This window comes from Hyaena hyaena, unplaced genomic scaffold (genome assembly GCF_003009895.1).
Source record: "Hyaena hyaena isolate Hyena2069 unplaced genomic scaffold, ASM300989v1 scaffold_35, whole genome shotgun sequence".
NCBI lineage: Eukaryota > Metazoa > Chordata > Mammalia > Carnivora > Hyaenidae > Hyaena > Hyaena hyaena.
The window spans coordinates 2793453-2805879 of NW_024080667.1; positions in this window are offsets into that span (position 1 = coordinate 2793453).

Below are 12427 nucleotides of genomic sequence, written 5' to 3' on the forward strand. Positions count from 1 at the left end.
AGCGCTCAGTAACCATTTCCTGAAGGGTGAGGGCAGAGACCTTGTCCCCACAGAACAAAATTAAGCAGGGAGCACCGCTCTAAGCTCTCTGTAGGTATGAACCTCCTGAGTGCTCTCGATGAGCTTCCCAGGTGAGCTCCCATTCCCTAGCTTTGCTGTAGAGGAAACTGAGGCACAGGGATTCAGTGATGACAGGGGTGAATTCATCTGAGCCCGTGGGCCTGACAACAGTGAATGTTAAGAACACCCGCCCCCCACCCTTGTGCTCCAGAAAATGGCTTACTACAGAGGACTCCCCTTACCCACATAGCTCAGCTAAGACTCACAGATGTCCCCTGGCTTCCCTATGGTAAGGTCAGAACAAACCCTCCAGACTCTCATTCTTTTCTTTTTTAAAAAAATATAGGTTTTCTTTTAATTTAAATTTTAGTTAGATACCATACAGAGCAACATTGGTTTTAGGAGTAGAATTCAGTGATTCATCCCTTACCTACAACACCCAGCGCTCATCACAAGTGCCCTTCTTAGTACCCACCTCCCTCCATCAACCCTGTTTGTTCTCTATCATTAAGAGTCTCTTGTGGTTTCCCTCTTTCCTCCCCCCCCCATATGTTCATCTGTTTTGTTTCTTAAATTCCACACGAGTGAAATCATATGGTATTTGTCTTTCTCCGGCTGATTTATTTCGCTTAGCACAATACACTCTGGCTCCATTCACATCGTTGCAAATGGCAAGATTTCTTTCTTTTTGATCACCAAGTAGTATTCCGTTGTACACACCACATCTTCTTTATCCATTTATCAGCTGATGGACATTTGGGCTCTCTCTATGGTTTGGCTATTGTTGATAATGCTGCTATAAACATCGGAGTGCATATGCCCCTCCAAATCTGTATTTTTGTAACCTTTGGGTAAATACCTAATAGTGCAATTGTTTGGTCATAGGGTGGTTCTAATTTTAGTTCTCCAAAGTGGCTGCACCAGTTTGCATTCCCACCAGCAGCGCAAAAGCGTTCTCCCTGCTCAGCATCCTCGCTAACACCTGCTTCCTGAGTTGTTAATTTTAGCCATCCGGACAGGTGTGAGGGGGTATCTCATCCTGGGTTTGATTTGTACTTCCCTGATGGTGAGCATGTTCTCATGTGTCTGTTAGTCATCTGGAGGTCTTCTTTGGAAAATTGTCCATATTTTCTGCCCGTTTCTTAACTGGGTTATTTGTTTTTTGGCTGTTGATCCAAACTCCCATTCTTTACGGGGACAAATGATTAGCGGAACTGCCTGTCCGCACTGATAGATCAGAGCAAGGTGCATATTAACCAGGCTACTTTCCTTCCTCCCTCCACTCCGGCCCACGGTCAGGACGGGCCAGCTACAGCCCCCGCCCCTGGAAACAGTCTGGCCTTGGGGCAGAACTGGTCCACCTTCCCATCACCCCACTTTCCTCCCCCTTCCCCATAGCTGGTTCATCTCGCCTCGGTTACTTCTTTTTGCAAAAGAAAAGCCTTTTCTGCCTTTCTCTTGCCATGCTTGCAGAATGGAGGGTCAGAGCTCTCCCTATTGCCGGAGCCTCCCCTCCCCCCGCACTGAAATCGGGCCTTCCTTCCCGAAATGATCCCTATGAATAAAGCCGCTCCCTACTAAGCCTGCGTTTGTTGGTTTTATCCGCAGTAACTGGCCCAAGGTCACGGCCGGCAAGGGGCAGAGTCAGGGTTCACACTCAGGCCTTCGGCTGTGGACGCTGGGCTCCAGATGCTCTACTAGTCGGCCTGTGGTGGCCCCTGCGCCCACCACACCTCCGCAACTGCAGGCAGACACACACGGGAAACGGGCACCTGCACCACCTTTCCCAGGTGCACAGGCTCACGCATGCGCTCATCCCGGCACAGGTGTGTACACCCCCCACCATGTGCACGTGCGCATGCGCTCATCCCCGGCACAGGTGTAGCCCCGCCCCGCCCCGCCCCCTGCGCGCGCCCTCGCGTGTTCTCCCGGTCCCCCACCCCCCACTCGCCCCCCCCCCCCCCAAGCAGTCATGTTCGTTGTGCTCCGGAAGGAAGGTGAGTCTGTAAAAGCTTGCAGCAGGCTTTGGCTGTGAACCTAACTCACCTTGCATCCCTGCGCTGCGCTGCCTGCTGGGACCTCCTGATCCCGGCCCCCACTCCCCTGCTCTCCCAGGGTACCCGCAGGGCTGACGGCACATTACTCCCCGCCCCTCCACCCTCCCGCAGGGTGGGAGCTGCAGGGGGGGGAGAGCCAGGAGATGGTTAGTGGGGCCCCAGCACGCGGGATCTGACTGGCGCTGTGGAAGGAAAGCCTGAACCGCACACATTCAGACCTTGCTCCGTGTCTCACCCGCCCGGGAGGAGCCTCTGCTCCAGGGAGGAGGAGCCCAGGGCCGTGGGTTTGCATCTGGGTTTGAATCTTCCGTCTGCTGCCTGACAGCTGGATGACCTCGGACAAGTTACTTAACCTCTCTGAGCTTCCATATTTTCATCTGTTACACAGGAAGGACGCTAGCGCTCAGTATGTGCCAGACACCGGGCCAAGGAAATTAGATGGAAGAATTTATTTGATCCTCTCAGTAACCTTCCAGGTTAGATTTTAGGCCAAACCATCTGAAACTGCCATTTTTATAGGTCAAACATCCAAATGGTGACACATTTATGTAGGATAGCCTAATATGATCACCCATGTGTTACAGATGAGGAAACCGAGGCTCAGAGAGAGGACAAGACCTGCCCAAGATCGTACCACCAGGGAGTAGCTGGGATGGAGGCAGGTTCCTTCTGGTTCTTCTATTAAAGGTCAAGGCTGGGTGTCTTGGTGAGGACCAAACCAGCCCAGGTCAAGTGCTTAGCATGACACAAGGCAAACAATAAGTGCTCTATAAATGCACTGTTTCTTTCCTTGTTCCTGGGGTGACTTCTCAGCTAAAATCTTAACCCCCCATCAGGCTGGGTGATTGGCTCCCCCATTCCTACCCCGGCCCCTCCCTCTGACTTGTCACTCACTCCAGTGCTGGGTGAAATCATGTGCTGGCCTCACCCACACTTGACTCTCATCCATCATCCTCATCTAAATGCTTTCTGGCAAGGGTAACCCGTCTCCTTTCAGGGAGTCTTCCTGGATGGGCACCTCCCTGCCAGGTGCACACTCCCCTTCTTCCTGGGCTCAGGTTCAACATCGCCTTCAACTTCAACTTTTCAACTGGCTCTGCCTCTCCCGGTGGAGGCTGTGGGCTGTGTGGCCGCAGCACTCAGCTCATCGGGGCTCTGGATCCCCCCCGGGGATCACCAGCTAATGTCATGCTGACGTTTCTGCCTTCTCTCATTTTGTTCCCATAGCAACCCTTCCAGAAGGGGGTACTTTTATTCTTTCCATTTTGCAGTTGTTGAGACTGAGGTTTTCAGAATTAAAGTGACTTTCGGGCTTGAGGATGGAGGGGCTGTGACCTCTGCCCAGGGAAATGAAGGGGCATATCCTGGTGGAGACGGGACAGTGAGACCCTGGGACTGAGATCAGGCAGAAGGAGGAAGGCTGCTGGTGTCGGGAAGGGAAGGGAAGGGAGTCATGTCCCAGGTAGAAGCGGGTCCTGACCATCTAGAAGGTCCCTTCCACCTAGAACACTCTGATATTCCACTGTCCCCAAACTCTGTGGCTGTCACATTCCTAGGCTAAATGAGTCCACCCTTTTCACATTTTCGTGTTTGTTATTATTATTTTTTTTAATGTTTTATTTATTTCTAGGAGAGAGAGAGAGAGAGACAGCGTGGGCAGGGGAGGGTCAGAGAGAGAGGGAGTCACAGACTGAAACAGGCTCCAGGCTCCGAGCTGGCAGTCAGCACAGAGCCCGATGCGGGGCTCGAACCCACGAACTGAGAGATCATGACCTAAGCGAAAGTCGGACGCTTAACCGACTGAGCCACCCAGGCACCCCACGTGTTTGTTATTTTGAACAAGCAGCATCCTAACATTCCCTAATCCTAATGTTTTAATGGTCTAAGGTCATGCGTTTCTTCCCTCCAAGCTTCTGCTAAAGCAAGAGCTTAAAAACTCAGAGATTCTATAATTCACACCTGCTGAGGAGCCCTGTGCATCTTAGATCCTGTGATTTGCAGATTCTATGATTAATCTCAGGAAGACGCTGAGCATGTGGGTGGGGAAGGCAGGCACACGTCCCGGACACAAGCATCAACCCCCTCCTTGAGTGTCGAGTTCCCAAGGGCTGGGTACAGAAGAGGAATCAGGAAATATTTACATAATGACTGAATGTTTGAGAAAGGACAGGAGCTGGGGTGGTTCTGGGCCAGGTGCAGGGGTAAGGATGGTGTGCACTGGCACACTTAGGGGGAGAGGGCGTGGGAAGTCCACACAAAGTTACAGATAAGGTTTGAGCATTTGAGCTTGTATTTGAGATGGGAACCATCCTGACATTGGCATGAAATGATGTTGGATTTGCAGCCCAGCCCCATGGCTGCTGTGAAGCCAGGATAAACCCAGAATGGGGGTGGGCCAACCTTTTCCATAGACAGCCAGCTAGTAAATCTTTTAGGCTCTTCAGACCAAGATATGTATCGTTTTAGCACAGGGATAGTGTCATTGCATACTAGGTATAACGCTTTGCCATCAAATGCGGTCACAAAATGATACATGCTCCCCTGTGCCTTGAAAGTGTGATATTTGACCATCAGCAGATAGAGGGGTCAACATATTGTAGTAAATACGTATGATGGAATATTATTCCGCCCTTTAAAAGGAAGGAAATTCCGACATCCGCTACAACATGGATGGACCCAGAGGACATTAATCTAAGTGAAGTAAGCCGGTCACAGAAGGACAAACACCGTATGATTCCAGTCGTACAAGGTCCCTGGAGTAGTCCAGTCCATAGAGTCAGAAGTAGAATGGTGACGGCTGATGGGGGTTGGGGGAGAGGAAGGGGGGTGATGGGCATGGAGGAGGGCACTTGTGGGGATTGAGCACTGGGTGTTATATGGAAACCAACTTGACAATAAACTATTAAAAAAAAAGAAGTAGAATGGTGACGTGCAGGGGCTGGGGGAGGAGAGGTGGGAACAAGGGGCTAGAGTTTAATGGGTGCAGAGTTTCAGTTTTGCAAGATGGAAAGTTCTGGAGATGGGTGGGGATGGTGGTGGCACAACAGTGTGAATAGTGCCACTGAATCGTATACTTTGAAAATGGTTAAGATGGTAAATTTCATGTTGAATGGATTCTACCACGATGAAAAAAGTTGCAACATTTGAAGTCTACTTTCCTCCATGTTTTGATGTGAGGATCAGTACACGTGGGTTAAAAAAACAGGCTGCACTGCGGCGATATACACGTTGTTACCTTAGCAGTTGTGTGGCTGTGATTTCTTGTGCCCTGAGTGACCCCACACAGTGAAGAGAGTGGTGGGTCTGTAACGACTCAGGTCTGCCGTCTTCGGGTGAAAGCATCGTGGACAGCGTGTAGTGAACAGGCACGGTTTTGTTCCGTTGAAACTTTCTTTATGGACGTGGAAGTAGAATGGCATTTAGTTTGCGTTTGTTGTCATTGGGTATTCTTTTTTTGACTCCACCCCCTGCCCCCGATCACATTAAAAAACATTAAAACAGGGGCACTTGGGTGGCTCAGTTGGTTAAGCATGTGACTCTTGATTTTGGCTCAAGTCGTGATCTAATGGTTTGTGGGATTGAGCCCCTGTGCGGGGCTCTGCCACTCAGAGCATGGAGCCTCCTTGGGATTCTCTCTCTCTCTCTCTCTCTCTCTCCCTCCTTGTGCCCCGACCCCCCATCAAGTAAATAAATAAACATTAAAAACATGTTAAAACCATTCTTATCAGCCATGGGTCAGATTTGATTTGTGAGTTGTCATTGGTCAGCCTCTGGTCTAAGATATCATATTTCTTGGTAATTTGGCCAATGGCTTCCTTGGAGAATTGATAATATGGTGGATTGACTTTTGGTCTGTTTGCTCTGAGTGAGTTGTTCTGTTCTGTCTCCATGGGGAGGGAAGAGTTCAGGCTGTTTGGGTGCTGCTTTGCCTGACAGCTCTCTCTTGGAGAAGAGGGACCTCTGGTGCTCAAAACACTGGGCTAGGACGCTGTGGGCCAGATCAGCTCCCTGGGGAGAAACTCAGGCAATTGGGTGCGGGACAGGGTTTCAAGATCTTGTCCCAGGGGCGCCTGGGTGGCTCAGTCGGTTAAGCGTCTGACTTCGGCTCAGGTCATAATCTCAGTTTGTGGGTTTGAGACCCGCATCGGGCTCTGTGCTGACAGCTCGGAGCCTGGAGCCTGCTTCAGATCCTGTGTCTCCCTCTCTCTCTATGCCTCCCCCATTTGTGCTCTGTTTCTCTCTCAAAAATAAATCATCATTAAACAATTAAAAAAAAAACAAAAACCTGTGTACCAAAGGGGAGTCATTCCACTCTTGGGTGTTGGGGGTAGAGGTTCATTGGTGCCTTCATTGGTGCCCTCATTGGTGCCCTCATTGGTGCCCTCCAGCAGTGAGGTGGCATTGGGTCTCTTGGTTCCAATCCCAGTTACCTCCCCTGTGAAATGGGGGAGGAAGGGATGACCACTGTGGGTGGCACTATCTTCATTGTTCAAGCACAGAGCCTCCTCTATGGAGGTCAAGATGTGCGCTCAGTGACCAGAAGGTACCAGGTGGGTCTGAATATGGCTAAGGGCTGGGGACAGAGGGGGGAGGCCCGGAGCACTCGCTGCCCAAGTAGCTCCAACTACATCACTGAGGACCTCAAATCCCACCGTTAGGGGACACCATCCCCCAAATTGTGGCATGTTTCCTAACTCGGCCATTTCTGCCACGTCCATGACTTATGACCCGATTACTACTTGAATTAGTGTTTACTTGACAATTATTTACTTAGCTTTTGGTCTTTAACTCGCTTTTTCAGCATAAAGTTATTTAAGAAGGACGGGTTATGTCACTGCTGTTAGTGGAAAACTCGTGTGACTCGCCCTCGGCAGATTCCTATAAAATACATATAAGGAAAGTGAAATCGTTTTTATTAAGGTCAGGCTGGAGACATGAGCATGGCCTGGGTTCAGAGAGCCTGCGACCTGATCTCTTCTTGTCTGAGAGGGAGATTGGCGAGTGTTAAAGATACACCAGCCTCATACTGTGTCCTTGAGATGACCGGAAGGAGCGCAGAGAATTCTAAAAGGAGTAGCTTCAGGGCTGCTGAATGCTGTGTTCATTTCCCTGCGCCCCCTGAAAAGCATCTGGGGGACCACTAGTGGCATTTTTGACACACGGGGGGACAGTGGCATAAACCACTGGCCTGCCTTTAATGTGTTACTCACTCCAGGACTAGGTTACTCTGAGAGCGTTATCAGAACTGGGTACCTAAGGGTAAATGATTTTGTCGGTTCCTTTCCCGTGGTTGCTGGTTGGATGAAGGGAGGTGGAGATGGCTGGTAGCAGGAGCAGGTGAGGGGGGTCTCTGGGTAGGAGGGCTGGAGAAAGGGCTCAAAGGAAGTTGGGGGAGGCACACACATGGGTAGAGAGGAATCCACTGCTTTGACAGCAAGCAGAGGGAAGCCCGCTTCGTCCCAGGGGCTGCAGACATGAGCCTGAGCCGTGACCTTGAGAAGGAGCCGTCAGAGCTCTGCCGTGTTGGCGGAAACGGCAAGAAGGCACAAAGGTGCTCAGGCCCCCTGGGAAACTGTCTCTCCCAAGAGGGACACGGGTGGACGCAGATCTCCCTGGGAATGGGAGGGCGGAAGAGGCTTTTTCCACAAGGGGACTTCATTTTGCTCTTAAAAAAAATTTTTTTTTGCTGTTTTTTATTTATTTCTGAGAGAGAGAGACAGCATGAGCAGGGGAGGGTCAGAGAGAGAGGGAGACACAGAATCTGAAGCAGGCTCCAGGCTCTGAGCTGTCAGCACAGAGCCCGACGCGGGGCTCAAACCCACAAACCGTGAGATCATGACCTGAGCTGAAGTCAGATGCTTACCCGACTGAGCCACCCAGGCGCCCCCATTTTGCTCTTGAGCTATCGGAGCATTTCAAGTCTGTTTTCCAGGGTGACTTTCACACCCCATCCCTTTCAGGATACAGCTAATCATCCTTAACCAAAAACACACTTGTTCCTTCCATGGATGATACTTAACTGAGTATCGACTATCCGCGGGGCACTGCCCTGACCCTGGAGGTGTACCTACTATGTGCTCTGTACTGCGCTGGCCATGGTGTGGACCCTGTAAAGGGTCTGAGGTCTCACCCTCCCTTTAAGCCAACAAGCCACCTGTGACAGTTCGTGGCGCTGGCTGAAGACCTGAGACCCCTACGTTGTGCTGGGCCCTGGGATTCAGAGATACACATGCGTGGTTTCTGTGCTCGCTCTAGGAGCTGCAAACGGGGACACGGATACAAGGTTTCAGCCCAGTAGCTGCTAGAGCAAGAAGAGTCAGGGAAGGGGCAGCAGGTGGGAGTTTGGGAAGACTTCCCACAGGAGGTGGTGTTTGAACTGGGTCCTATGGACAAGAAGTAGGGGTTTGCCAGGCAGAAGAAAGACAAGCCTATTACTGGCAGGGGGTGGTGTGTGCAGTCTGGAGAAGTGAGCAGTCCAGAACTTTCCAAGGAACGGGTCTGGCGCATTGGCCCTGATCCAGAGTCCTGCTCATTTAGCCATTTGCATATTCAGCCACAGCACCTGTGGAGAGTGGCGTAGGAGAGAGCCCAGGAGAGAGGGTTCGAAGCCCCTGACCTTGAGGATGGCCGAGTTCTGCCAGTTCTTCCTGGTATAGCATGAACTGTCCCCAGGGAGGGGCCGGAGGAGGGAGAACTGGTTAGGGAACACTTCCCAGAGGGAGTGAGTCATTTTATTTTAAGAAACATTAAAAAAATTATTGCAAAGATAATGCATGTTTGCTGTAAAAAAAAAAAAATCAAACAATCCTGAACTGTATAAAGTAAAAAAGTAAAAGCGCCCCTTCCCCATAATCCTTCTCCCCAGAGGTGACCACTTTTAGCCATTCGATGTGAATCTTTCCAGAGCATCCTTAATATCTTATGGCCATATTGTATGGACTTTTCCCAACAAGAATGGGATCGTGTTAACATCATATACCTTATTCTGCAACTTGCTTTTATACACGGTCATTATGCATTTGCTCCACAAATTAAAAAAAAAATTTTTTTTTAACATTTTTAAATTTTTGAGACAGCAAGACAGAGCAAGAGTGGGGGAGGAGCGAAGAGGGAGGGAGACACAGAATCTGAAGCAGGCTCCAGGCTCTGAGCTGTCAGCACAGAGTGCAATGCGGGGCTTAAACTCATGGACCGCAAGATCATGACCCGAGCCGAAGTCTGAAGCTTAACTGGCTGAGCCAGCCAGGTGCCCCTGCTCGACAAATATTTATTGAGGATGATTTACTGTATTCCAGGCAGTGTTAGGCTCTGGGATGAAAGCAAAGAACAGGTCAGGCAAGGTCATTGCTCAGATAGAGCTTACTTTATACAAAGAGATAAATGATAAACAAGCAAACAAATGTATAAATAATTGCAGGGTATTAGAAGTGTAAAGGAAATAAGCAAGGTGCTGCCATAGAAAAAATAGAAGCAACCTATTTACATAGGGTGGTCAAGGAAGGTTCCCTGGAGGAGGTGATGTTTGAAGTGAGACTCAGTGGAGGAGGCAAAGAAAGCAGCTAAAAAGCCAGGAAACCAGCTTCAAGCAGAGGGAAGAGGAACACAAAAGTTGATGCCAAAGTGCATCACCTGGGTCTAATCACGAAGAAGTGTCAGATAAAACTAAGGGACATTCTATGAAAAAGCTTCAAGAATGCCTTATGTCACGAAACACAAAGCAAGTCTGAAGAGCTGTTTCCGATGAAGGGAAGCTAAAGAGGCCTGGTCACTGGATGCAACACCTGATCTTGAATTTTATTTCGCTGAAACGGACATTATGTTGACAAATGGTGAAATCTCAGTAAGAGCTGTGGATCAGAGAATAGGCTCCCATCAATGTAAATTTCCTGATTTTGACAATTGTACCATGATTATGTAAGGAGTTCCACGCTTTTAGGAAAGCCATAAACAGATACATGTTTATGGTAAAAGGACATCATGCCTGTAGCCTATTACTTACTGGTTTGGGAAAAAATACATGAAATACAAATAAATAAATAAATATATATAGAGAGAACAGTAATGTATGTAGTAAGATGTTAATATTTGGAGAATCTAGGGGCACCTGGGTGGCTCAGTCGGTTGAGTGTCCGGCTTTGGCTCAGGTCATGATCTCATGGTTCATGGCTTCGAGCCCCGTGTTGGGCTCTGTGCTGACAGCTCAGAGCCTGGAGCCTGCTTTGAATTCTGTGTCTCCCTCCCTCTCTGACCCTCCCCTGCTCATGCTCTCTCTCTCTCACTCTCTCAGAAATAAATAAAACATTAAAAAAATATTTGGAGAACCTAGTTGTATCGATGGAGGGTATCTGGGAATTCTTTGCATTATTTTTACAATTTTTCTGTAAATCAGAAATTATGTCAATAAAAAAAGTGTAGAACAAAGTTGATCATTCTATTCCATTTTATCTATACATCTATACATTGGTAGATATTGAGAAGTACTTTTCCAAAAGAAGACCATACCGTTTATCCTTCTCACCAATGGTGAATGAAAGGGCTTCCCCCCGACCCTCATAACTCCACTAACACTGAGCATTAATAATCTTTTGAATCTCTGACATTGTGATACATTAAAAATATGTCTTGGGGCACCCATCGGATGACTAAGTTGGTTAAGTGTCTGACTCTTGGTTTCGGCTCAGGTCATGATCTCATGGTGTGTGAATTCGAACCCTGCATGGGGCTCTGCACTGGGAGTGTGGAGCCTGCTTGGGATTCTCTCTCCTCTCTCTCTCTCCTCTCTCTCTTTCTCTGCCCCTCCAGCTCTCTCCCTCTCTCAAATAAATAACCTTAAAAAATTTTAGAAAATATGTATCTCATTTGTTTCACGGGGCAAGTCTTATAACTGGGGCTCAGCAGCTTTGTCTTTGGGTGCTGGCCTCTGTATTCTTCTTCGGTGTAAGTAGGGAAGTGAAGGGGGCCAGGGCCCGACCCTGCACCCCTTGGGAGGAGGAAGAGAGGGCTCGCAGGAAGGCCAGAGAGCATGGTGTGGAGGAAGCCAGCGGAAGAAGGTGCTTCAGGAAGGAGGGAGGCCAGCTGTGTCCAAGGCTGCTGAGAAGGAGCGACCCCTGGAGTTGGCGGCATGGAGGCCATAGTCTTGACAGCGTGTTGAGATGGAAGCCTAACCACCGTGGGTGGAGGGGAGTGTGGGAGGTGATGCTTTGGAGGGACAGACCATCCCCACTCCTTCAGGAGTCTTGCTAGGACAGGGAGCGGGGAAATGGGGCCGCACCTGGAGGACTGCTTAGAAGGAGGGTGACACTCCTCGTGTTTGTTTATGGGGACATTCGGAAAAAGGGGAGAAACCGGTGGCACAGGAAAGGGCAGAGGTAGCGGGCGTAACGTCCATCGTGAGAAGAGAGGGGACGTTACATTCTCCTTCAGTGACCTCCGGTCCCCTGGCGTAAATCCTAGCCAGACGCCAGCGACTCCCAACGGCAGCTCCTCTCTCCGCCCTAATTGCTTCCCTGGACCCCAGTCACAGCCATACGCCTGCCTGCTCAATATCTGTTCACGGATGGCCGGTGGGCACTCAAGCCAAAAAAAGAGCTCATGACTTCGAATATATTTCTTTAACTACTCTGGGCCACAGTTTGCTCATCTGAGAAATGGTGTGATAATAGAGCCAACCTCCCGGGGTGCCCGTGGGGTTATTATGGGAGAATCTATGCACAGTGGTGTTAACAAGGAGTGACTTCCCTCCAGGGGCCATCTGGCAGTGTCTGGAGACAGTTTGGGTTGTCCATTTGTATGTGTGTGTGTGTGTGTGTGTGTCTGTCTGTCTGTCTGGCATCTAGCGGGTAGAGGCTGGGGATGTGCTAAACATTCTATAGTATACAAGATGGCCCTGGGACCAAGAATGATCAATCGTGCCAAAGTTGGGAATCCCTGATGCCAGGCACAGAGGAGAAGCTCAAAAAGGGTGAGCTATTGCTATTATTTAAAACTTCTAGAGTGTCATCTGGCTCAGTCAGTTGGGGCGTACCACTCTTGACCTTGGGGTTGTAGATTCGAGCCTCACGTTGGGTGTAGAGATGACTTAAATAAAATCTTTAAAAAAATCTTCTGGGGTCTCTTGGGTGGCTCAGTCGGTTAAGCTTCTGACTTTGGCTCAGGTCATGATCTCACAGTTGGTGGGTTCAAGCCCCATGTTGGGCTCTATGCTGACAGCTCGGAGCCTGGAACCTGCTTCAGATTCTGTGTCTCCCTCTCTACTGCCCCTCCCCTGCTCATGCTCTGCCTTTCTCTGTCTCTCTCAAAAATAAATAAAC